General features: G+C 30.3%; 1 non-coding gene across 1 annotated transcript; it reads left to right on the top strand.

The window, feature by feature from the left end:
- The first annotated feature begins 22,773 nt into the window (after positions 1 to 22,773).
- Trnar-ccu (transfer RNA arginine (anticodon CCU)) lies at positions 22,774 to 22,846 on the top strand. Its single transcript has one exon. It is a non-coding gene; the product is annotated as a tRNA-Arg (tRNA).
- Positions 22,847 to 26,340: the final 3,494 nt, after the last annotated feature.

The raw sequence follows: 26,340 nt of genomic DNA, 5'->3' as shown, positions 1-26,340 counted from the left end.
TATATGTAAATGCATCATTTTGACATTTGCAATCTATTAAGTTTAGAGAAAATATGCACTAATGCGGAAGAGAAAATTATTTTTAAGGTTTTCAGCAGTCTGTAATTTAAAATTTGTTTCCCTCGGACTATTTAAACTTGATTAACATTTTTATTACTATAAACATTTGAATTCCAAAGGTTTTCTTTGAAAATATTTAATAGAGAATTGAATCGTAATGATTTGAAAATAAGAATGATTGACAAAAGAAATCTGTAATAGAATAATTAAAATCAGTAATCATATACCGTAAGATCCAATATCAGGATTTTTTCTAGCATTTCATTGTATTCCTTCTTTTCACTATTGGTAACGCAATAATGGAAATAGTATTAATATAATGTGCTGAACCTGAAGGCAAAATTTGCATTACTACGTAGAAGTACAAATGTTGCCTTTGGAATTAGGGAAGCTTTATTATGAAAATAAACAGTGTTTATCATAGCAGTGAGGTATACAATACATTTCATAAATTCAAAATATAGTAGCCGTAGCAATGAAACATCGATTAGGATTTCCTAGCGTTAGCTCGAGGCAAAGATATTATGTTTTTAACAATTCCAAAGAGATTTCAAGCGAGATACCTTTATTACTCGAAAAGGAATTTTCATCTTCTACATAATAGAAGTTTGCAATATATTTTCAAAAAATCAGTCTTCAAAAACCTAGGAAAAAAGAGTGAAGAATTGTTGCATCAATGCTTTTGACTTCAGCAGCGATTTTTGCATTGTAAAATCTCCAACAAGCGTAAAAATTACTATATTTTAAAACTATTAAAGTTTTGAGTTACCAAACAAATAAATTTTAAGGGCATTAAATGGTAGATATTACCTTATATTAAATAAACTAAGGTGTCTATAAAATATTGTATAAATTCTAAAATTTAAACAGGTTCTTTAAGATAAAGTTTGCATGATGTTTACTTGGAAGTAATATATTAAAAAAACATAATTATAAAAAATTGTTCACCTTTTTGAAATGTTTATTTGTTAGTGGATGATTTAAAAAATAATGAGTCGAAATGTGAATTCAGAAGAATGTGATTTTTTAAAATTTTATAATCTGCCTAAAATATTTTATTATTTAAACTAACTTACACACCGATTTTAGTTCTGAATTTCCGTTCATAGATGGCGACACGGTTAAATGAATCCTTGAAAGAAGATAGCAAACTCCATTCACCTGTACACAGCTGAAAATCCAGTTGGTAGAAAAGCTGACAATAAATAATCGGCAATAATAAAACTCGTAGAGAATTGATTGCCAAAATCAAAGAACTATTCTCATTTAAAAATCTAATCAGGCCATTGTAAAAATAATTGAGAGATAATTTTAAATGCTACAAAGATAGATAAAATACATCTTCTACTCTACTTAAATTCTATGTGATTTACGACTATAAAAATAACTTTCAAGATAAAAGTTAGTTTCAGATTGCATATATAAAACCGTCTTACGAAGAATTCCCTCGGAACAATCAAAAGGCGAAGGGAACTCGCATAATACAAAATAATTTCCTTTTATTTATTAAAGTTTCTAATTATGGATTATTCATTCGTTTAAAATCTACAATTCCTTTTTTTTTTTTGGTTAATTCTTTTTTTGCTTTTATTTTTAGAGTAATAATTGTTCAGTGAATTATACGGGAATATTTACAATAAAGTCATAGAAGGGTTAAAGACTATAAAAAACAAGAATTTGTCAATAAAACGGAAATATCAAGTCCTTAGAAAAGAAGAGTTTTGGTTGTGCATTAAAATTTCTGAGCTTTTCTTGACAATCACACTTGTATAAAAGCCAAATTTCAGGAGAGTGTGAGTTTCAAAGCCTTCCTCCACCGCCCTTCAGTGGCGTGACATCGAGGGGGACAAAAGGGGATGTAGATGTCATGGGCGACAGTGTTCGGAGATGGGGCATTGAAAACTTAGATCGTTTATGTCACTTTTTATTGCCATTTTTAATATAAAATCGAAACGATAAAACCAATCCTCGCTCAACAATTACTTTTTCTAAGCAGAAATACCAACTTAATTTATTAATTGAAAATTTTCGAGTTACAGTTAAAATTCGTTAAAAACACGATTATTTATTATTACAAGAATACTTTTTAATCCTTCGAAGATAATCCTTCGTTTACCGTGAAAAATTTTTTTTCCATATTCATGCTTGTTATTTTTTTTTTAATTCTTTCCTCAGATGAAATATTAGCAATATCATTTTACTATTTCTTGATACATACGACTTCCCCAACAGGTTCTATTCTTTACAGTAAAGCAATAGCCAAACTTTAATAAGTGATCGTGTGAATTTTAATCAAATCGATTTTTATTCACTCAGAATAAAATCCGAATTATATTCTGTTGTACAATTTAACAAACCAATTGACTGTACATCGAATGAAGAAATATTACAAATTATAGAGTACGAAATAAGCAGAACGTAATGAAACGTGGCTCCGAAAATTCTGATAACAACTAATCCTCGGACACGTTCGAGCTTCAATGGCAATGATGAATGATGATACACAATGTCAATGATGAACGAAGAGAAGGATTTTCGCTCTTCTAAAAATGTTTCAAAGGAATTTTACATGTTTTAAATCAAAATAAGAAAAGTGCGATAGATTCTTTATGATATATTTCAATGTTTCGTAGAAATTAAATTTTATTATACTTGAAAAATCTAGGGGTCCTGCAGTTCCGCAGAACATATACTTGTATCATCCTTAAATATATTTATATCTCATAAAGTCGGAAATCTCACTAAACTTGAGTTCTCTATTATTAAATGTTTTAGGAAAAATATTTATTCATTTTCTTTAAATATTGAGCTTCCTAATAAACGAAGTTATTATACATCTCTTAAGTCAAAAACTGATTTCTTCTGACAAAAAAGAACGGTATTCTGCTAACATTCTAGAAGAAAGATTTAACAGAATGTTCAGCTAATGAATTTATTATAAGATATAAAAAATATAAATTTACTATGAACTTAAACACACAAAAAATTGGTATGCATAATCGTATGCAAATGTCTTAAAAGAAGACATAAACAGACTGAGTTAAAAGCATTATAATTTTTTTAGACAGAAACATTTGCTATTTGGAAATATATAACATGTATGAGATCTGGGTAGCAAATATGATCAATCCCAAGAACAAGAAGAAGAAATTCTTAATTTTAATATATATATATATATATATATATATATATATATATATATATATATATATATATATATATATATATATATATATATATATATATATATATATATTTCGTTTTTGTAGTATAAGTACTCAATACAAAACCTAGCTAATAATTCAATCATTAAAGAAATATTAACTCTCATAATGCAGACTATGTAAAAATTGTATTTTAATTATTCCATTCAATCTTATATAGAAGAAAGCATCTAATAATGAGGATGAACAGAATTAAAAAGGAATAAAATTTATAGATAAAAATAACTGACAATTTTACACAAAAAGAGACAATTGCCTACTTAAAAATAGAAAATGGTCTTTGGCAGGAAAGTTTTAACAAATTTTTCATCGGAATTTTTCTCATTTATATTTTTGTAACAAAGAGAAATTATATATAGTAATGCAAAATTTAAGTATAAGACGGTTTTTCTAATGAGCAATTATTCAGCATTGTTCCAAATCGATATAACCATGCTCTACTTGAATAGGAATAAATACATGATACATTTAAGGGATACATAAAAAATTTACCGAATAGTCAACTTTGAACACAACTAAGTAAAAAAACCTTCACGTGACAATCGGCTGTAAAGAACACTCAAGTATTTAGTCGGAGATATAATCCCTCCTGACTGCACTGCAGGATTCACATCGCCTATGAAGATGTGAGCAACCTGCTAAGCACTGCAACCCTTTAGGTATGTAGCTCCAATCTCACTTGTGAAATCGATGCTAGAAACTGATGACATGGAGCTAAGCCATGCAGTTAAAGTTTTGTTGTGTCATGTTTTAAGAAGCCCGCATTCAACATGAAAATGCATTATCTGTTTAAATCTGAATATTAATCCGAGGCATTTGTTTGGAAAAAAAAGTATGAAAATACAATAAATCAGAAACCTTTATTGCTTTGCATAGATGTGAGACGGCGATACTAATATCAGATCTAAATAAAAGTAGCACTCTTTCGCTCTTCCCTCTTCTAAAGAAAACAAGACTACACACTTTTCTAGAAATGCTGAGGAGATTGTCCCGTTCAGAACTTAGGAATTTATCTACTCTCATTTAAGGAGTAATACTTCGTGATGGCAGATAAATATTACTATACTTTAAGATGTCGGAAGAATATTGATTCGATGTAATACCTCATAGATAACCTAGTAACAAGCTACATTTGTAAATATTCATATAATTGAATTTTTCAATAAATCTAATTTTAATTCATTGACTGCTGAGTTGTGTCCTCACATAGATCTCCAATGAACTCAGAAGAAAAAAAAGCTATGATCTTCGTTTTCTCGTAAAGTAATTAAAGTCTTTTAACTTTAAAAATATGTTCTTTGTGTGTGTATTTACTTGCTCCAGTTTGATCTGACATATCAAAAACTGCCGAAATACCTAAGAATTGACACGAAAATACGGTCAGGCTTTATCAGATAGACCAACGCAGAATATTTTATACAAAAAAAAAAAAAATGGATTGGACTATAACGGAGTCATTTCGTCAAAGTTATAAGTCAAAATGCTCTATGTAAAGCACACGCGCACACACACACTTGGACTACGTAAGACATTTTGGTGCAGTAGTTGGATATTAGTGGAGTATGTCATTTGATTTTTCATCAGTAATTTGAATTTTATCTTCTGATCACATACAACAGTTTAAAAGCAGCTGCAATTTACATAACCTCATGTTTTGACCAATTTGACATACAGCTTTTGAAATAACAGCGAATATTTGAAAAACTGTTCGAATTTGAATTTTTTACAAGTACTAATATGTTTTGATATATATTTAAAAATATTTTTTAAATTATTGCAGTTTTAATTTAAGAGCTTCATTAACATTTCTTATGATGATTCGAGTTTATTACAGTGATTCCACACATATCGAAATAATTATTCAATTACTGTAAAACTTTTATTTAACTATACAGAGTGATTAATATTGAAGGGGACAAAAAGAATAACATTGTAAAAATTCGATAACTGATTTACTTATCTGAAACAAAGTTATTCTGAAACTATAGTTATACGAGTTACCGAGTTTATATTATGTCATAATATCGCTCGAAATAGTCTATTTTGCTTTTCTGTTTAAACTTGTTTGAAAAAAATAACGAAAGATATGAAAATAATATATATATATATATATAAATTGCTACAATCATCAGTTTAATGTAGAACAATCCAATATTTTGACGGTCTTCATCTAATGTAAAGTACATTTCGACTTGATCTAGACATATTGATTCAATATTGGCCTCCGTAATACAACCTAGGTAGATTTTTAAAACTGTAACTGTTCCGGGTAATAAATTTGTGTTGAAAATACGAGCATCTTTCATAAAAGAAATAATACTGGTAAAATAAACTATTATTTAAATTATTCAAATCATCAGTAATTATTTCATTATTTTTATCATTATTTTAAGGCATTTCTTTTGTATGCGATGGTGTTTCGTTTGAGCTGATTTCAATTCTTCAATTTTCAAAATGCCATTTTTTTTTTTTTTTTGTATTTTTGTAATTGTTTTGTATATTACAAATTCGTGCATGAAAAGAGTTTGACACAGTACTAAAATGGTACAAACTCTTAATACTTGAGTTTTAAAGTGACGAAAAACTTACAGTTAAGTCTGTAAAAAAAAAAAACTTAATATGACTGAAATTCTCCTTTTCTTTTTTTTCTTCCAAATATAATGACATCAAGATGATGAAAATTACGATTTTTTTCTTTCTGGGTGAGAATCTGCCCTTGGCGCCTTTATAATTTCACCCGCTAGCGAATATCACTATATCCAAACAATGAAAAATGGCGACCAAGTCCTATTTCTCTAGTTTGCATGCATTCTGCACCCAAAGTACGCAATTTCAAATGATACTTTTGAATGAGTATAACGGAGAACTTGATAATGATTAATCTCGTTTCTTGCATATAGTCCCATTAAGTATTTTTCATTAAAAAGCTCATTTATAACTATAAAATGTAATATTTTTATGTCGTTTTTTCATTAAAATGAACCCCAATTCAAATGATTTTATGAATAGATATTAATAACTTTAAATATTAGAATAAGAGTTTCAAAAGGCAATTTGTAAAAGCAATGTCTCACAAACTTTAAGCTTTTCATTTTGCCTGATCCAAAAATTATAAAAACAAAAGGCAAATGCTTATACAAGATACAAGAAACAAAATACAAAATAGAAAAATTTAACAAAAACGTGCTTTGGTTTTGGTTTGCGCAGATATTTGGAACTATAAAGCATGCAAATGTAAATTGGAAAAAGGTTCGTGCTTTGTTCATTTGAGACGCTTGCCTAGATAGGGTAGGGCGAATAGAGGTTTTCGGTGAAAATTCAAACTATGCCTGAGCATACATTTACTTAATAAACATCAAAGCGAATTCCTCTTTTATATATCATCCTTCAGGAACACAGACTGTTCCGGCAGTTTTAAGGGCAGAGTAGGGAATTTTTCTTATCTTTGAAAGAGAAACTCGGGCATTCCTGTATTTTAAGGTATCTGAATTTGAATGATCTTAGGAAAGAGAGAATTAAATGAATTTAAAAAAAATATCGCAACTTCCGCATCACAGAGAATATGAAAACAGAGTTAAATAAATATTTCACTATTCAATAAAGTTTCTATCGAAGTGTATCTTTTTAAATTTATATCTCACTATAATCTCCCTTTCCGTAGTATAGCCAAATCAAAATTTGGTTTTTCGAAATCTCTATTCATTTTCAACGTGTAAAGGGATGTGTCTGATTCACATATCTTTGAACTAGGTATACTAACTTGATGCCTTTCTGGAGAAAGATACCTCAAATATTGACTTATTAAAAAAAGAAATGAAGAATTTATGAAAATACTATTTTACAAACTTTTTGACCTGCGGGGGGAGGGGAGGTTAAAAATGCTAACGTGAAATTTGTAGATGATTTTACAGCTGATAATAATTAGACTTTGGAATATAACTCTATTTTCTTCCTATAGTTTATGTCGAAAGCTCAAAATATTAAAATCGGGGCTTCTTTTTTCTTTTTCTCCCCCTCCCCCACAGTTGTACTTGAATAAACAGTTCTGAAAGTCATCCTTTCAATGCAATAAAATTCTATGAAATGACCAATTCTTAGTCTTTAATTACTTACTTCGAAATTTCTGAAGCTCATTTTATTTTATTCACCAAACTCATTTAAATCGAAGCATTAAAGAAGAGCTTTAAAAATTCTTGAAAAATAAAGATTGAGGGATTTTAAGAAAACGTCGTAATACACATTCCAAAAACTTCACTGTTTCTCAGTATTAACGTCGCTGTATTCCAAATGATACGTAGTATCTAACACAATTAGAAAACTAATAGATTGTTAGCATACTCGCGTGGCGTTGGTTCAAAGAAAAATTAGGGCTGATTCTTCCTGTTTGCGGTTGAGGAGTTTCGAAATCGGTGTAATCAGGCGCGTACTTCGAGTTGGGTGGGCAACCGAGTGCCTGACGACTCATTCTTCTTATCCACTATAGCCTTCAATTCACCGAAAGAAATGCTTTCCATTGATAAAACAGAAAGATATATCTCCCTCCGATATCTCATTTAAAGGTTTTTGTTTTTCTGAGAAACTAGGCATACACACTCCTAATAAAATATCGCAAAATAAAGAGTTTTCATCCATTATTGGCTTATCAATTCTGCATCCGTGCATTTTCTGTAAATCTGGATAACGTTTTTCATCATAAATATGTGATTGTAGATTATTTTTCTATTTTTTAACTTTATTAACAGTTTGTATGTTAAATTTTGAATCATCTTGCATAGAATATACGAACGCAGTGCTGTCCATCTGCATTGTCTCATTTATCTAGGTTTAAGTTTAGATAGATTAACGACCTGTTTTTAATGTTTTACGAGAAATATTTTGTGTCCCTTGTGTGTAATTTTGAGCTTTAGTTAGTTATACGTTGAGGATAATATCTGAGCTTCTGTCTCTTGATCAAACTTCATTCTTTACTAGTGGATAGATCTATGTTTCACGGCATATTTCACCATATGCCACGAGTTCATCACATTCACCATATTCACCAAATTTCCTCCATATACCACGAATCTTTGATGGAATCAGGTTTTGAATCCTCATTTCTCATCAGGTTATCATGGCCTTATTACTTTCAAAATAAATTGAAACTTTAGGACAGTTTTACAATTAGGTGAACTTAGGGGCATCACAAGACTGGGACATTTATCCATCAAACGAAACTGTAATTTGTTCCTCGGACTTCCATTCATCATATATAGGGTGTTCATTAATTATTGTAGGGGTTTCCGTACCTCATAACTTTCGAATAAAAAATATTACGCAAAAACCGATTACGTATTCGTAAATTACAACTCAAAGAATTTTATTAATGATATTAAAGTGTAAAGCTTGCACAATTTGCACTTTGTAGGCATTCAGCTGAAGGCGATTATGTATTCGTAAATTACAACTCAAAGAATTTTATTAATGATATTAAAAAGATTAATGAATTTGCACATGGCTGCCCTTCGTGGCTTGTAACACATCGAGAAGAAATTCAATTTCCCTCCAAGTGTTCTCCAGCATTTGTGGGGTAACATTTTGGATCGCAGTAACAATTCTGCGCTTCAATTCATCAAGGGAGGGCACAGGGGTCTTGTACACAATGTTCTTGACAAACCCCCACAGAAAGAAGTCCAGCGGTGTTATATCTGGTGATCTCGGAGGCTATGGGATTGGTCCCCCTCTTCGCATTGTTGCCACGTAAAAATCTTTGAGTTGTAATTTACGAATACATAATCGCCTTCAGCTGAATGCCCACAAAGTGCAAATTGTGCAAGCTTTACACTTTAATGTCATTAATAAAATTCTTTGAGTTGTAATTTGCGAATACGTAATCGGTTTTTGCTTAATATTTTTTTATTCGAAAGTTATGAGGTACGGAAACTCCGACAATAATTAATGAACACCCTGTATATTTAACTATAACTGTATTATTGATTGCGCTAATGAGTTATTGATGCTATAAAATATATATGAATGAATATTGCTGAAATTTGTTTTTCCTTTTTAAACTATTCAAATAAAGGAGGGTTTATTTAAAACAAATATATCTTTTACATCAAATTTCTTTATATTTTGCTGTGCTATGTTTCTTTATATGAATTTGTGAGCATGCGTATTGGTAAGAGGCATATAACATTTTCCTCGTCTAGAAAAACTTAAATTTCATTTGCCTAAGGTCGCGTGAATTTTACTTTGTTTTGGGGAGCAGGATTTTTAAACCTTTAGGTGCGCAAGATATCTTTTCAACGGCTCTGCTAATATTATCAAAATACTCAACACATAAACCTTTCCCTGTGTTCAAAAGATTTGCTCAACGTGAAATGGACTCTTAAAATACTTTGATATATTTATTTTATTCTCGAAAGAGAGGGAAATATTAAATAAGTTTTTCTCTCCTAACTTACAAATAGGGAAACAAGAAAAGCCAACAGTGAGTATTTGTTTTGATTTAAAAAGATAAAATAAAAATAAAAAAAAATAGGAAAAGCATTTCCCAAATAATTTATCGTGCCAGTAAATTTTCCTTCTGATGTTTGAAGATAAGTGAATACTTTTGTTTCAAATACTTTCGAATTCCTTTGCCTGAGGTTATATTTCTGTATACTCTGCTCATTATGTTAGAAATATGGAAAGCAAAGTTTTGGAAAAGCGATTTTGCACATAGTTTTAAATAAATAAATAGTAATAAAAAAAGACTTCTCCGATTTTTCTTATTTTTATTTATCACCGTTTCATTTGCGAGTCATATTTGCACTTAGTATTTATTCCATTTTTGGATACATATTGCATGTGTTAAAATAAATGCGTAGAAATATCTTGTTTTGTACACTTTTTTTTTTTTTTTTTTTTTGTAAAGTTACAACCTTGGAATGTAAGCAGCTGTGCTGTCTTTTGTTTTCGGTATTTGGAATTGTACTAGAATCTTCAAAAACTAGATAATGCGGAGTAGATTAAAAGTGTCCTTTTCGATAATCAACCTGCGCTTGTACATTGTATTGCAGTTATACCGTAATTAATTTTCCTGCTTTAGTGGTTTTAAATTTTGAAACAAATGTACCGATTTAGTTCATTTTGAAAGATTATACAATTTAATAATTAAAAATGAAAAACTAAGAAGAAGCTGATTATAATGAACAGTATTAAAGAATTAATCGTCTTCCCCGTGATCTGGGCTTCCTGGGTTCGAGTCTCGGTTCGGGAATGGTTGCTCATCTGTTCTATCTGTGAGATGTGTGAATGTGCCCCCCTGTAAAAAGTGGTTGTGCAAGCAAATGAGTGATGCGTGAGTAGCTAAGACGCACTCTTAGCCCTAGTTGGCGCTACTAAAACAAGAAACGCTCCCTTGGCTTAAAATTGGTGACTTCGTCAGCGAGCTTGTCCATGGAAAGTGCCATAATGAACAACAACAACAAAGAATTAATCTGACAACATTTCATATTATTATGACTGAACTAAAATTGAGATCAGTGCGATTCAAGCTCAACTTATGTTTATGGATTTTAATTTTTGATTTAAGGTTAATATTTGAATTTTTCTTATATTACCCATTAAAAATAATAACAAATATTGCGATATGGAAAATACTGAATGATTTTTTTTTTCTGTAGAAGAAGCAACAACGAAGACAAAAAAAATTATTTCATTAACTAGTATCTGAAATGTTGTTACAATTAATCTAAATATAAATAATGGTATTTTATTAGTGTTTAAATATTGCTTCAAAATGCATGCAAAGCCAAAAAATGATTGAATGCAAATTTAGTGGGTACAGATAACACTAGTCACCATTCTAAAATTGATCTTTATCATCTGGAATTCAATTGAGTAAACAATCTTTGAAGAAATAGTTGTACTAGAAGCTGTAAGTTTTTTTAAAATTATTACCAATAAAGGCGCGGTCATTTACAAATTACGGAAAGCAAATGGTATTATTAGATACCATATTAATGAAGCACTCGTTTGGAATTTGTTTATACGAAACATAATAAGAAAATTTATTTTTGGCACAGAATTAATTATCCTTATATTTAAAGTTAAAAATTATCATTGTAGAGACTCACTTAAAACTTCGCTATATTCAGATATCTGTTTATACTTTTTTCTTTAAACATTCTGTTATTATCAAGAAGTTTGTCGCCACAGAAACCATCTAATTATAACATTCCTGACAGTTTTATAACATTTTGATCACATTGAATAAAGAATTAGTTATTTAACTAAATAAATATATTTTTTCTTTATCATTAAAAAAAAGAGCTGCGTTATCTGAAAAAACGGATGTTACGATCACATGAATTGAAACCCTAGATTTTTTTATTTATTAAAAACGCAATTAGAAAAATGCTTTTATCACAGAATTACAATTACTATTTGGAGTTTAAAATTATTCACGCAAAAACGCTCCTAATGTTTGCAATACTTAGAATTCTATTCATTCTTCTTCATGAAATTTCTAACTGTAGTGAGAATTACTGTCTCATCTCAGAAACAATCTGATTCATTTTCATTCACTATCATTCATGGGCAAATAATCAACTAATTACTACTTGCATAATGAAACGCCAGTTTGCTGAAAGAAAGTTTCTTCGAAAATAACACTACAAACATACACCGAACAAGCTATCGTAAAGCACCTGCGTCACTGTACGTCATTCCGCTCAAAATCCACCCAATACATCCGCAAGATTTCCAAAAACGTCAGTGCCAACATTTGCAGCGGAAGTTGCAGCATTCATATGCAGATTTCTCTCCCTTGCGTTTGCAATCCCCTCCCCTAAAAAATGCCTTCGAGAGTTGAAACCTGACGCGCACTGTTCCCAACCCTACCCCTAATAACTCGATTACATGGCGTTGAACACCGAGTTAAGGATATAAATTGCATTCCCTTCTCGGGAAGGGAGTCCTGCATACAATCGGAGACCTACATCCAGTCGGTGACCTAACACGACGTAATCCACTCAAGAGTGACCTACGCCAGTCACTCCCCTCTTTTCACTGCCGAGTGACGGTAGCTATGCCCTGGGGGCGGAAACTAAGGTGCAAATAATACACAAGCCCCAAGCTGTTTGGAGAGGTCTATTTAAACAGCATTAGCGTCTCTGTAGGTGATATTACATGCTGTTAGAACATAGGGAGAGTCCCTTTTCATCTATTGTTCCCTTAAACCCTCCGCCTTGACATCCTTGAAAAGCCCTTTAAACAGTGGTTGGAGGAGAAATAACTTAAGCAATACATTTGTATGCATGTTTGTTGGAAGCACGTGGATAGGTACTGGATTTGGTTATCGACTGCTGCTAATGTTAGTATTGGTGGGATCAGATGCTTCAGTAAAAGTCCAAGATAAGCTTGCGTTTAATCTATATCAGAAGTTGGAAAGTTTTTAATGTGAAACAGCTTGGTCAATACACTATTTAAAAATGATAATAAATCATCGGGATATTTAAAGAAATATCGGTACAAGTGGTAAATATATCTTTATTTTTTTTTTGAAGTAAAAAAATTAATTAAAAATAAAGAATAGAAAAATTACTCTTATTGAGTTTAAGCAATATGAACGATGATCATGTATTTTCTCGGAAAGTTTATGTAGTTACGATGTTAATAGCTAGTCGTTTTCAGTTTAAAGCATCTCGAACATCCAAATGTCTGTCCGCCATATTCTGTCAGGATGCTCATATTTCAATGTTGAGCGATTTCAATTTTTTCAAACGTCTACAATTTCATTGTAAGCTTTACTTGATAAAAATACCTCATATTCATTTTTTTTTTAATTTTAAAATCCATTAAATTCTATTCCCCGATATAAGTTTTGTTTATTTTTAGAGGGAATTTCGTCACCTTTTTTCTCGACAGTTTCATATTTTCACATTATAATGCTATAATTTTGTTTCGAGCAGCATATCAACTCCACAACTCTTGTTCCATAAAAACCAATTCAATTTAAAGCCTGATTTCTGGTAGGCATCATTTTAGCATCGAATAATTAATTTCGTGCTAGAAAACAATTTCTTACATAAATATGATGAGTGGAAGATAATGAGAGCAAAAGTTGAACAAATGGGTTTTTCCATGAAGACATCTGAATACAATAAATACATCTGAAGAGTAAGTATTTCAGCGCGAGATCTTACACTCTGAAAATATTAGTTTTTGCAATCTATAAAACAAATGAAATCAACATTAAATGAAAGCACCTATTATAAATTTTATAAATTAAAATTGAACATTTTCATTTTTATTTTCGTTTTTACAACAGAAATGCATGTGCGCATCCAAGAGACACGTGTAATTCATAAACTGCAATTTAAAGATTTCAGATTAACCAAAAGAGATTTTCTGTACAGCAATGATTTCTTTTATATTTCTGTCTTTTCCTTTTGGACTATTTTTCTATTATGAAGAGCACATGAGATACGGAGAACCAGAGTGGAAAAAATTACAATTTTCGCTAAATTGAGCTATTTATCGTAGCGAAACTGAAAACATGTTTTATTACCGCATCAGAATCGATTGAAAAAATTTTAGCAGCTCTAAAAATAACTCGCTTTCAAGCTTATATAATGCATTACTAAGTTTGGTGGAAATTATGGGTTTACCCACTCATGTTTTCAATACCGGAATATGATGCTGTTTTGCGAATGAAATGGTTTGTATCTGCGCAGGTAAAAATTATTGATTTAATTAAAAATGTCTAATAAATTTTACTAACATAATAACAGGTCTTTATTATTATTATTATTTCAAGAAAAGGTACTTTGATGACTGGATTTTTAGTTATCGATAACAGCAAATACTAATATTTGTGTTTATAATCAAGCTGGACATTTCGTTGAAATTCAAGTGGATTTCATTTTTGACAAAAGCAAACTTTCCCTAATTTTTCTGTTTCCATCTTTCTTTTACTAATAATTAATAATATGATGCCGTTTCGGAAAAGCAGTGTTTACTCTCAGCTTTAGTAAAAACTATTTATAATTGCAGAATTATTTAAAAAATATTTCAAAATAAGTAAATGAAAGATTTTCTGAAAGAATTCTTTCAAAAGTTTCCAAAATATGTATCGAAATAAAATTCATAAAGATATCACTTAGTATATGGTCGTTTGTGAATCTAAGCAATCATATCATTGTGGTATCAATATGGACACTACGTTAAGTTATAACATCGCCTTCACCAGTCCACGTACTTCCCTTCCTGTAAAGCCCCATTCTGAAGGCCAGTTGCCTTTACGGATATGGTCAAAAATCTGCCAACTGACCCACTGTAGGACCACCCCCACCTGTGGACGTCGGTTGGGAGCTTCTTGCAAATTTTCGGTAAAATGAACAGACGTCAAAGAACTCTGAAAAACCACAAGAGAGGGAAAAGAGGGCAAAATGTGCCTGTCTCAAGACACACACAGAGCGTCGTAACGGCACTTAAGAGGTATATCCCATCATTGGAGATGTGGCCAACACAACCACATCATTGCTGAACCTCAGAGGAAGTGATAATTGACATGCTAAGTACTCGTGGAGTCACTTCTTCTACGTATCCAAGGGACATATTAAAATGGAAGTTTGAAATGTAGCAAACTAATCACCTGGAGGCGATTTCAAAAAAGGTGATATACATAAATATTTCTAATTATCAGTTACAGTGAATTATAATATTTGTGTTCGTATACTATATTGTCAGCAAAAAACAAGGATGGTTTTTCATTAAAATGCAAGTGGGCTCGTAGTGCGATTTTCTTCATTTTTCTCTTTCCCTTATAACTTATGCCTGTTTCGGAAAAGAGATCGTTGCTGCCCGCGAAGACAAAAATTATTCATGCACTCCAAATTGTTCTATAAATCTAGCAAACTAAGCAGAAGGACAGTTGTGTAAAAGATTTCGCTCTGAAGTATTTAAGATATATATAAAGATGGGGAATTTGAAATTCAGCAAATTATTCTTCTGTGAAAATGATTATTAAATGAAATGTTTCCATTTTAGATCACTAAATGGTCACTTCTTGGTCATTATAGTGGATTTACAAAATTATCCTCCAGGTTCTTATAGAATCATTGAACATTTTAGTCTTTCTAAGTTTTTAATCTTTAAGTTTTAATTAAGTGTATACTTACAAAAAATACTTCTGTGAAACATTTATAGATGTGAATTCATTAAAATCCAGGATTATAAGAAAATCTACAGTATTTCAAACTAGAATGAAGAATGATTCAATGATGTTCGTCGTCTAAAAATCGTAAGTCTGAGAAATTTAAGAGAGAAAAAACTTGTCATAATAAATAGTTTGTTATTCAAATAAGAAGAGGGAGATTAAATAAAGCTGTTAAAAAATTCTAGCTAGAGAGGTTTATAGATGTAAATTCATTAAAATTCAGGATTATAAGAAAATCTACAGTATGTGCTATTGAAGATCTTTTGGATGTAAAACTTTGATAAATAAAGAAAACAGAAAAATAAAAAAAATAAAAAACATTTTTTTAAAAAGTAAAACATGTTTTTATTAGAATATTTCGAAAATAATTATTTTATTAAAGATCAAGAGTTTTAAAATAATATCCTAAAATCTTTCGTCTATGTCAGAAGTACTCTTAAATATGTATTAAATTAAAAAAAAATATTTTTAATTTAATTAATGTTTCAAAATTTTCATTTTATGACATCCGTTGTGGTTTAGTTTTTTTCATGAGTTGTTTCACAGTAGGCCACATTTTTATGATTTTATTTTAATCTCCAAATTTATGAAAGAAAAAAAAAACTATTTTCTACTTTTTACTATAATGTTTAAATCGTGTTTTTTTTAAGCTTTTTTTTTTTTTTTTTTCATTTTTATCATTTTCTAAATTTTAATTTCTAATATATTTCATTATTATAAATATTACGGAAATAAAATCCATAACAAGATAGCTCCTCTCGTAAGAAATCAAAGTTTCAGGAAGATTGATCATTGAGCTAGCAGTGAAGTCCAAAAAATATTAAAATATTTTATTATAAATGGATCCATATAACTGAGCAAACTGTAAAAATTCCTCTACGTAAAGAAGTAATTGAAAAATTCGACAAAAAAATTTCATTGTTAGACATAGAAAATTATAACCATGAAAGAAGTCAAGTTAAGAAAGAGCTCATAGAAATTTAGCTTAAAATTAAAACCTAATAACTGTCTTTTTATAAATTAACAGTTTTAATCAAAGCAACAATTGATGACGATAAAAATATAGCCTGTTTTTCTTGAGGGTAAGAAAAAGATAATTTTTGTACATTTGTAAGCTGGTTCTTCTTAAACCACAAACAAAAATATATTTCAAAATCTTATGATTCACTAAATGTTTCATGAAAGATAAGATTTAAATTAACCAAATTTAATTATAATAAAAATTAATAAACCGATCGGCTTCTAATTATTTACAAGAAACTTTGCAAGACTTAAAATTTATTGTTCAGTTTTACAAAACTAATCAGAATTTATTAAGTTATTTTAGCGTAATATTGTGATATTTGTTTTGAATTATTTTAATTATCATCAGGCTATCTAAAATTTTATTCGAAGAATTTATATATGGAAGCAGAGAACAATATTTTTATTAAAATTATATATTTCAATGTATTGTTTCATTTGTTTTTCTCTAAACTTTTTTTTATATATCAAAATCGCAAATAGTATATATATATATATATATATATATATATATATATATATATATATATATATATATATATATAATTTATGAAGACCTATTTTGTTTCTGGTATATAAATCCGTGTTTTACTATACATGCACTATTTTATCGATAAACTATTTTCAGCAGATACTTCCACCGATGTTTATCGGTGGTTGTGGACAGGTTAGCAGCGTACGTAATCCTCAAAAGATTATTGCGCTCGGTGTTTTGCGCTCAAACGAACCTACAAATCCGCCGACGCAGCAGCTCTTAAAAGGGCTACCAGCCATCGAATGCATCGCCTATTTTGCGTGGCAAAGTTGAACAATATATTTTATCGCTGATTTTGTCTGCTAATTGAGCTGTGTCACTAAAACTTAATTTATTATATTTGATATGAACTTTTTATGCTAGTTTGATTCTTTAATTGTAAATGAATGAATTTTGAGAGCGATACTTGAAGCGAAAGAATATATACGTATGTTACGGTAAATATAATAATCTGGTGATTATGTATAATTACCGGTGATTGTGCATAATCACCAATATGTTTAGTGGTGATTACGAACAATCATCGGTAATTAATCATAATCGCCAATAAGTTTAGAGGAGATTATGAAGAATCACCGGTAATTTAGCATAATCACCGTATTATTGACATTTACCGCAACATATAAAACGGTCAAGACCTGATGCGAGATGAAAATATCAATACGAAAAGTCAACTGTTTCTTTAAAATGTATTCATTAACAACACTAGCTGGTTGGGGTCATGGTGTAATGTTTTAGTCGAAAAATTTTCCAAGCAGAAAGGAGAGTTTAGAAAGATGCGCCGTAATAATAGGGGAAAAAAATACTTTTATGTAAAAATCTACAATGAATGATTCAAGCCATATGTTTGGCGCAACTTGGTCAATCTTGTTTGATGTAGTGTAAATGCATATTTGAAGTAATAAAGTTTCAGGCCAAAAATATGGCCAATTTTTTCGATTTTAATTCATTTCATTGGCGAAAACAATTTCAGGAACTCTAATATTAAACAAAAGTACCAAAATCGCATATGCATAGAAAGTGACAACTTCAATTAAATAAGCATTTATTGCGCATATTTCCTAAATTATTAGTTTTTAAAAATCCTTTATGGATTATTTCTCACTTTTTTTTTTACTTCCTGAAATTCTAAATTAATCCTAAAATAAAGCTAATTCACATTAGCTTTATTCCATTTTTGTTTATTTCAAACTCTACTGTCCCCTTAAATTCTATGTATTGGAGGCATAACAGACCCGGGCAAACTATTCATATGATTTCTTATCTGATTTTATCAAGTCCTAGCTTTGGCGACATGATTGGCGCAATATATCTTTCCCCAGTAACCCCTTGATACTTGCAATTCCTCCCTGCCAGATCCAGAAGTTTTTTCGGCGGCTCCTACTCCCGTTTAAAGTCACACAAAAGGCGGCCAATTATTTTATTTGGCAAGCTTAATTCTATTAGCTGTAGGTCTAGGCGGTGACAATCCGGGGAACGGGATTAGCAGCCAACGATGTCTACTCGCTCGGAAAAACCGAACCTCTCCAAAATACACTTTTCCCGTTGTTTCAGTTTTTCCTTTACCGGGATTTCAAATTCCCCTTCTCCGACAGCAAAACAGATGTAAATCTGGTTTCTCAGGAGGGGAAATGCCTTCTGCGTCCGCAAGGATAGGCCAACAGAAAAACATTCGTTAAAAAACCTGAATAAAATGCAAGGGAAAAAAAGAGTTTTTTTTTTCACAGGGCGATGCGCCTTTCTCCTTTTTTTGCTAAGTTCAGTCGCCTCCCTTCTTTTTATTGCCGCTTTTCACAGTTTTGTGAATTTTTTTATAAACATAGTCCACCCCTTAGGGATATTTTTTATGTAGCTGGAAGGGGGGGAACCCTTTCCTCTCTTCAATCGTCATATGAAAGAAGAGAGTAATGATAGGAAAAAAGGGTTCTCTCTATTGGGAATGGATATAAAAAAAGTGTGGGAAAATGGAATTCGCATTTTGTTTCGGTAATCAGTTGAAAATATTTCCATGCTTTCATGCTTTGCTTAATCACAAGCAAACTCTGATTAACCGAGTTCAGTGTCAATTTCATCGCGTGCTGTGGTTTAGAAAATGATAATAAAAAATACCGCCGATGCATCAGCTTTATACCACATAAGTGCCTTAATTTCATTATTCGTGGGAAAAGTTATGCATTTCAATTATTAATTCAAAACGTAATGGGAGGTTTTAATTTTGAGAATGCGTTATCGAATGTATTTCTTATAAAAACTATAAAAATGAATGAATTAAAAATATTTAGTATAATCGAATTTTCCGATTACTTATTAATTATGTTAAAGCACTTGAATGATTCGGATACAAGGAAAAAATATTGTTATTGTAGTATATACTTCAATAATCATTTAAAATATTTTTAAAAATATTTGCTTCCTATTATAAAAAATAATTCATGATTTGTAAGACTCTCAATTTTACCCAGCGTCTGAGCAAGTTAATAAAAGTCCTGAAACGTCCAAGCTCATTTTAAGTGGGATTGTTATATACATTCATTGTTCGACAAATTCTGACCTGAAATAAAAATGCCCTTTTCTGACAAATTTTGACAAAAAATTTAACTAAATAGTTTTTTTGTTGTCTTTTTAGACACTTGGAATGCTAAATACATTTGCCAGAATTCCATCAGTTAGGCTTTCTATTCTGCTAAGAAATAAATGAAAATTGTGCCTTTCAAAAAACAGTTACAATTGTTTCAGAGTTATATAAAATAATGGAACAAAGAATAGATTTATTAGAATTTGTATTTTTGTTTTTTCTGCTGGCCACACGTCATACGAGTCTTTTAGGTCCAGTAAAAGCCTCATGGATGAAAATTACCTGATCTGACCAATTCTTTACCACAAATTTATAGAATTACTGTTATAATTTTAATCGCATTCAAACGCTTAGGTTGTGTTTTATGTTCAAGAATCAAACCATTTGGTTTTCTGATATACTCACAATGATCCAGCATACTCAACATAAATAGAAATTATTCATTTAAAAACTGCTTTGAATTTTTTAAAAATGAAAATAGCCTGTATGATACACACTGAAAAGATCTTCGGTGGAACACATCGACGCTCATTAGTACTAATAAATGAGTATTTTGACAGTGAGTTTTTCTTCTTCAGTGTTTTGAATTTCTAAAAAAAAAAATGTATGAAGAAGAAGTTTTGAAAGAATCCATTGCGGACAAGTGAGTCAGTATTGAGACATACACAAATTCTGGCCAGAAACCAATAGGAGCTCGGTTTACTCGGTTCGGTGGAATACATCGGCGCTCGTTGGTTCTGATCAATGAGAATTATGCATCCTATATTAATATATTACAGCCTAAACTATTAATATTCTTGGCGAACAAATCAATCACCAAAGACGATTAGCACAATATATACCCTAGATATTTCAGAGAATTAACTCTACATATCTGCATTTCTTTCGATCAGAATTTTCATTTGTGTTAGTTGATGCTTGTCTTCATAAATTAACCCTTTGCACTCGGAAACTTAATTCGATGAAAAATTATTCACCTAATACAAGGGACTTGTTTATTGTTTTGAAAAATAAATATATATAGTTGTTTCAAGTTGAATTTCCCTGGAAAGTTAATTTACATCTTTTTATCATTTTGTAGATATTTTTAATAATCAAAATCGAAAAATAAATAAATAAAACGTCAAAATGGTGCACCGTCTTGAATGATGACCATGAGTCACTTCTCTAGTGCGAAGGGTTAAATTCGCTTCATACTTCCACAATAGTACACGTCCAGAGTGTGTTATTTGGCCGACCACTGAGTAGAAAATAAGAGACGATATATTAGTACAGATAATATGTGGTCTTTTTTATGCCATTGTTTGAAGAGAACTGATCTTTTATTGCGATTTAAGATATTCATAACTAAAGAATAAGAAACGTTAGATTAGTCTAGGTTATCTAACACATGCCGGAACTCTCGACAGGACAGAATGCCCGTCAATTTGAGCTGCATGCTTACGTGAATTCTATAACATAGCCAATCCTACCCTTCTACTAACTACTGGACGGAATTACTGTTGGCCCAACCAGCGTCACAACTGTGAAAACGAGAAATAAATAAATGCGCAATTCATTAGTGGTATCTACCAAAGTATGCCAATGTTCCATTATCTGAGAGAAACGACGAAATTCCGTTTTGAGGTTTTGGATTCCATTTAGAATACAACCAATAAACACCTACCTTCTTACTTACTGCTTTTATTCAAAAGATAAGTTCCAACAGATTGTTAGATAAGAAAATACTTTAATGATAAGGTGTCTTTTCGCTGTTTGGGTCATCATAGGGTAATTTAGATCGTTTACAAAGCGAATTATTTGTTTGGAATTGTCAAACACAGTCAGCAAATTTCGTGCTTCTTAGTAAAAGAAAAGTTTGAATTCAAAGTGTGTATAAAGATGGGCAATTATAATGCTATTCATATTGTAGCTTATATTTTCGAAAATTAATAATGGTATGAGGGTCATATTAAACCCAGTAAAATCTCTTAGGAAAAACAAGTTTCCCCACCCCCTTTCCCCTCCCCAACTTCCAGATAATTTTTAAGTGATTTGATTTAATATCTGTATAAGCAATTTTAAAGCAACAATTATTATGACAAATCAAAATAACAAAATATTTTATCGTGGGTCACCTTCAAGATAGTGTATCCAGCATTACGCTTATAAGAAAATCTTTAATTGAAAATTTAAAAAATAATTTTAAGCAGAACTGTACAAAAATCACAGAATTTTTAAATGTAATCGATATACGCTAATGCAAAGTTTGCCAGGTCCAAAAGACTTGCGAGTCAGTCAATCAACAATAAAGATTTGGATCATACTCATATGCAAGAGAATTTGAAAACATAAAGAAAATCTTTTGAATTAAATGTTGACAATCAGTTGAAATAACAAAATAAAATTAAGAACTCTAACGAAAGCACAAAATGAAATTCCTTAAAAGCATCGCAGAAAACAAAACAAGAAAAAATGTCTCGAGACCCCCCCCCCCACAAGGTATTTTTCTATTTGATAATTCGGCCCTGATTGGGAGGAGTTACGAAATCGGAGAATTATTTGGCTCTAATGCGAATTTCACACTTTATATCGAAGTAAATCCTAGATACTAAATTAATAACAAGCTTTTTTTAATTTAATTCATTCAATTTTTTAAAAAAATAACCCTCCTCTTCCCTTCCCCCCCCCCCCCTTTTTTTTTTTTTTAAGTAGTGACAGCTGTGAAAATTGGATGTCAATCGACAAAATCAAGATGCCGAAAAACAAATCTAAAATGTTAAAATTTTCTCTCTTTATTTCATAATGACTTTTAAAGTATGCATTTTTTATTTATAGACGTGCAAGTCACATTAGAGACTACAAAATCATCACAGAAAGTGAAATTTTCGGATAGCTTCTATAGCTCGACAAATGCTCAAAAAATCTTTTGCTTGAATAACTAATAGGTCTATCATTTTACACACCAAATTTTACGTTACTTTCTCAAACAATGACAGATACATGTCTTCTATTTTATTTTAGGAAGTGAATATCTCACGATCCCACTTATTGGTAATCTTTCGTTAGAAAGTAAATGTACAGTAACCAGGGCGAAACAGCCAATTAACCGCGCTCAAGAAGGGGGAAAACAAGTCAACGACCCGACTCAGCTGTTTCTTCGTTACTATCTTTAAAATCACCGTTACATTGAGCCCCCGTGGCCTAATGGATAAGGCATCGGTCTCCTAAACCGGGGATTGCGGGTTCGAATCCCGCCGGGGGTAGATGGTTATTTTCGGCAAATTTTAAATTAGTATGGTAAAATTTTCTTCTTTTATCATTATTTTGCCGAAAAGGATACTATCCGTTTAATTCTTCACTTTTTTTTTTTTTTTTTACATCTTTACTCGTCTTGCGTCACTTCACATCCATTTAAATAATCAACTGGGATTAAGAGTAATTGAACGCGATTAATTCTGATCCTTCTCCCCCCTCCTCTTTCTTCCTTTCTTTTCTTTTCTCTCTTTCTTTTTTTTTTTTTTTTGTTCTATAAAAACTTTAGAATTCATGACATCAATTTAAATGAATCTAGTGGTAAGTTGTAATGAAATGACTAATACAAAATATTTTCAAACTATTTTAAAAGAAATTAGGAAGATATCAAAAACAATAATTTTTATTTTATCCCTACATTAATAATATACAAAATTTTTATACTGTTATAGGATTATTGGAACTTTTATTATTCTATTTATTTTCAAATATTAAAATATTCAAATAAAATTAAACTGTTTATTTTCAAATATGATTGCAATTTCATTAGTTTGGCTTTGAAAACTAAATTTCCAGAAGAATTTTTCTGAAAGTTTTTAGAAACTAAAAAAAGTTAAAAACTAAACAGTTTTACGAAACTAGAAAAGCATTTTCTAGATATTTTAAAAATAAGTAGAGAAAACTTATGGAACAATAAAAAATATTAACTAAAGACTCTTACATCAAGTGATTTCTAATGCAATAAATATTTTAAGAATTTTAACATAATAGTTTTAAAAATAATTATAAAATATAAAGAATCAGAAGACCGACTACCATAAAAAAAAAAATCTTTCAGAATTGATATATTTGTAAAAACATTTTGCTGAAAACGGAGAGAAATTCTGGGAGACCTGGATTTAAAGGATTAAAAATTTTAAATCTTTTTCCGTTTTTGTAATAAATGACAATATATATATATATATATATATATATATATATATATATATATATATATATATATATATATATATATATATATATATATATATATATATATATATATATATATATATATATTGAATAAGTTCATATTAGAGCGCAAAGTAGATTTGAGATTTTTGTGTTTTAAATGAAATATTACGTTAATTTAGTAATCAATTAAATTTTTTTTTAAAATTGTTATTCGATACGCAAACTAAGTACTAGAATGCATGCGTCAGGGTTAAGGATCAATAGAAAAAAGGAGGGAAATACTATAAAATTACAGCTGTTCCAAACATCTAAAGAAGTTTAAGAAGAAGAAAAGTATTTACTGAAAATTTGTAGCTAAATTCAGATCGTAAAGCGAATCGGAAAAAAAAAAAAAAAAACATATTAAGGTATTTATAATAATTCTGGATACTCAAAATACGACAAAATATTTTCAATGCACCAATGTTCTGTGTAGGTCATATTTATCAATTTCTAGAGACATTTTCAGAGGTGAATAAACTTTTGATAGTTTAAAAATACAGGGTGTCCATAAAATAATGTCTCAGTTATAAATATTAATAGTATCAACTGAAAGCGTTGTAGAGTGTTGGTTAGATGTCGCAGTTAAGGAATCCGACTAGGATAAAAACATGAATTTGGATAAGAATTCGCATTTTTTAAAAATTTATTTATTGCTGTTTCAAAAAATAGGTGCGTTTCTGTTTCCAATGATATTTATACTTTATCTTTATGTAAATTAGAAGCCAAGTAATAACAAACTATTGACATGTAAGTAATGCTTATTCGTAAGAATTTAAAAATACTTATTCGTAAGAATTTAAAAATACTTATTCGTAAGAATTTAAAAATACTTATTCGTAAGAATTTAAAAGCTTTAAATACATTTTCTGAAGAACAAATTTTTTCATAATGCTACTGTACGAGTATCGTCATATCTCAAAAAATAATCAAATTACTTAATGAAATTTATAATTAATATCCGTTATTTCATGCAATATGTAATGAACTATGGATTTGATGTTAAATATTCTTAAAGTGGATTTAGGATTGTTTAATGTTAATATTGTTGAAAAAAATTCCAAAATTTCGTAGATAATTTCATATATTACAAACAAAAATTTTATTTTTGAATGAAATTCTTAGAAAATAGTTAGTTACACTCTAAGATATATTATACATATAATGTTACAAAGAAAAATAAAAAATTGTAAAAAATTTTTTCTCTAGAACACTCCTAGTTTTTATAAATAAATGTTAAAATTAACATAAAAATATGCTTTCTCTTCAAAAGCTACTATATTTAAATAATTTCACTTTTATTCATAATTTTATCCTTATAATAATAAAAACATCATATACACATTAATTTTTTTAAATTCTTTTCCGAACTTAATCGGATATCTTAAGAGATAAATGAAAGACTTTTAAATGGGAGCTTGCGCCAGTACTATTACTTTGTTGCGCATATGTAGTACTGTTTTGCTTTGTTATTTTCTCACTTGCAGTGCTATATACGCAAAATGAGCGCTCCTGCACGTAAAGCACTTTGTGTTCTGTAATTTGCTAAGAATGAATCTGTAATTTCAGTTCAACGTGTGTTTTGTTTAATGTTTAATTGTGATTCCCATGTGTCAAAAACATTTGCCGATGGTATAGACAATTCGAAATTGCCGGATGTGTTTTCAAAGCGAAAAGCTCAGGATAAGCGGAAGTATCTGTACAGTTGGTTGGCCGTGTCGTAGAATCTTATATACGTAGTTCTATGAAATCTGTTCAGAAATCAAGGCTTGAACTTCAGTTGCCAAAGACGACAGTGTGGAAAATTTTAAGAGCACGTTTACTCATGCGTCTATACCTTTTACATTTGGTACATGCTTTAAAGTCATATGGCTATGGTGTGCGTTTTAACTTTGCATGTGAATTATTTGAGCGAAAAGATGACTTTTTGATCGTGTGGTGTTCAGCGTGAGTCAATTTTTCATCTAAGTGAGAAGGTAAATGTTCATAATGTTCATATCTGGGGTCAGAATATCCTTATGAACTTGTACAAGAAGTAAAATATTCTCCAATCTTAAACGTTTTCTTGCTACGTCCTGTCATCAAGTGTTACGGGCCATTTTGTTTCGCTGAAACTACCATAGCAAGGATGGTTGCCCTAGATATGTTGGAAGAGTAGCTCTTTCCCCAATTAATAGAAGGTGAACGTGTAAAACATCATTTGGCAACAGGATGGAACTCCTCTCCATTAGAATCTCTTTGTACGAGAGTGGTTGAATGTCGAAGCCCCTGACCGTTGGATTGGTCGTACTGGCCGAGATGATAGAGTTCTTTTTTACTGGCCTCCACGTTCACCTGATCTAACGCCATGCAATTTTTTTTTCCTTCGGGAATTTATAAAAGATCGAGGCTACATTCCGCCGCTATCTAATGATTTGTAAGAATTAAGACACAAAATTGAAGAGGCAAGTGCGTCATTACTCCAGACTTATAATCAAAGTGGAGGAAGAATTGGACTTTAGGTTGGGTGTGT

This window comes from Argiope bruennichi, chromosome X1 (genome assembly GCF_947563725.1).
Source record: "Argiope bruennichi chromosome X1, qqArgBrue1.1, whole genome shotgun sequence".
Taxonomy (NCBI): domain Eukaryota; kingdom Metazoa; phylum Arthropoda; class Arachnida; order Araneae; family Araneidae; genus Argiope; species Argiope bruennichi.
Note: the sequence above shows the minus strand (reverse complement) of the source record. Positions and strands in the feature narration are given on the sequence as shown.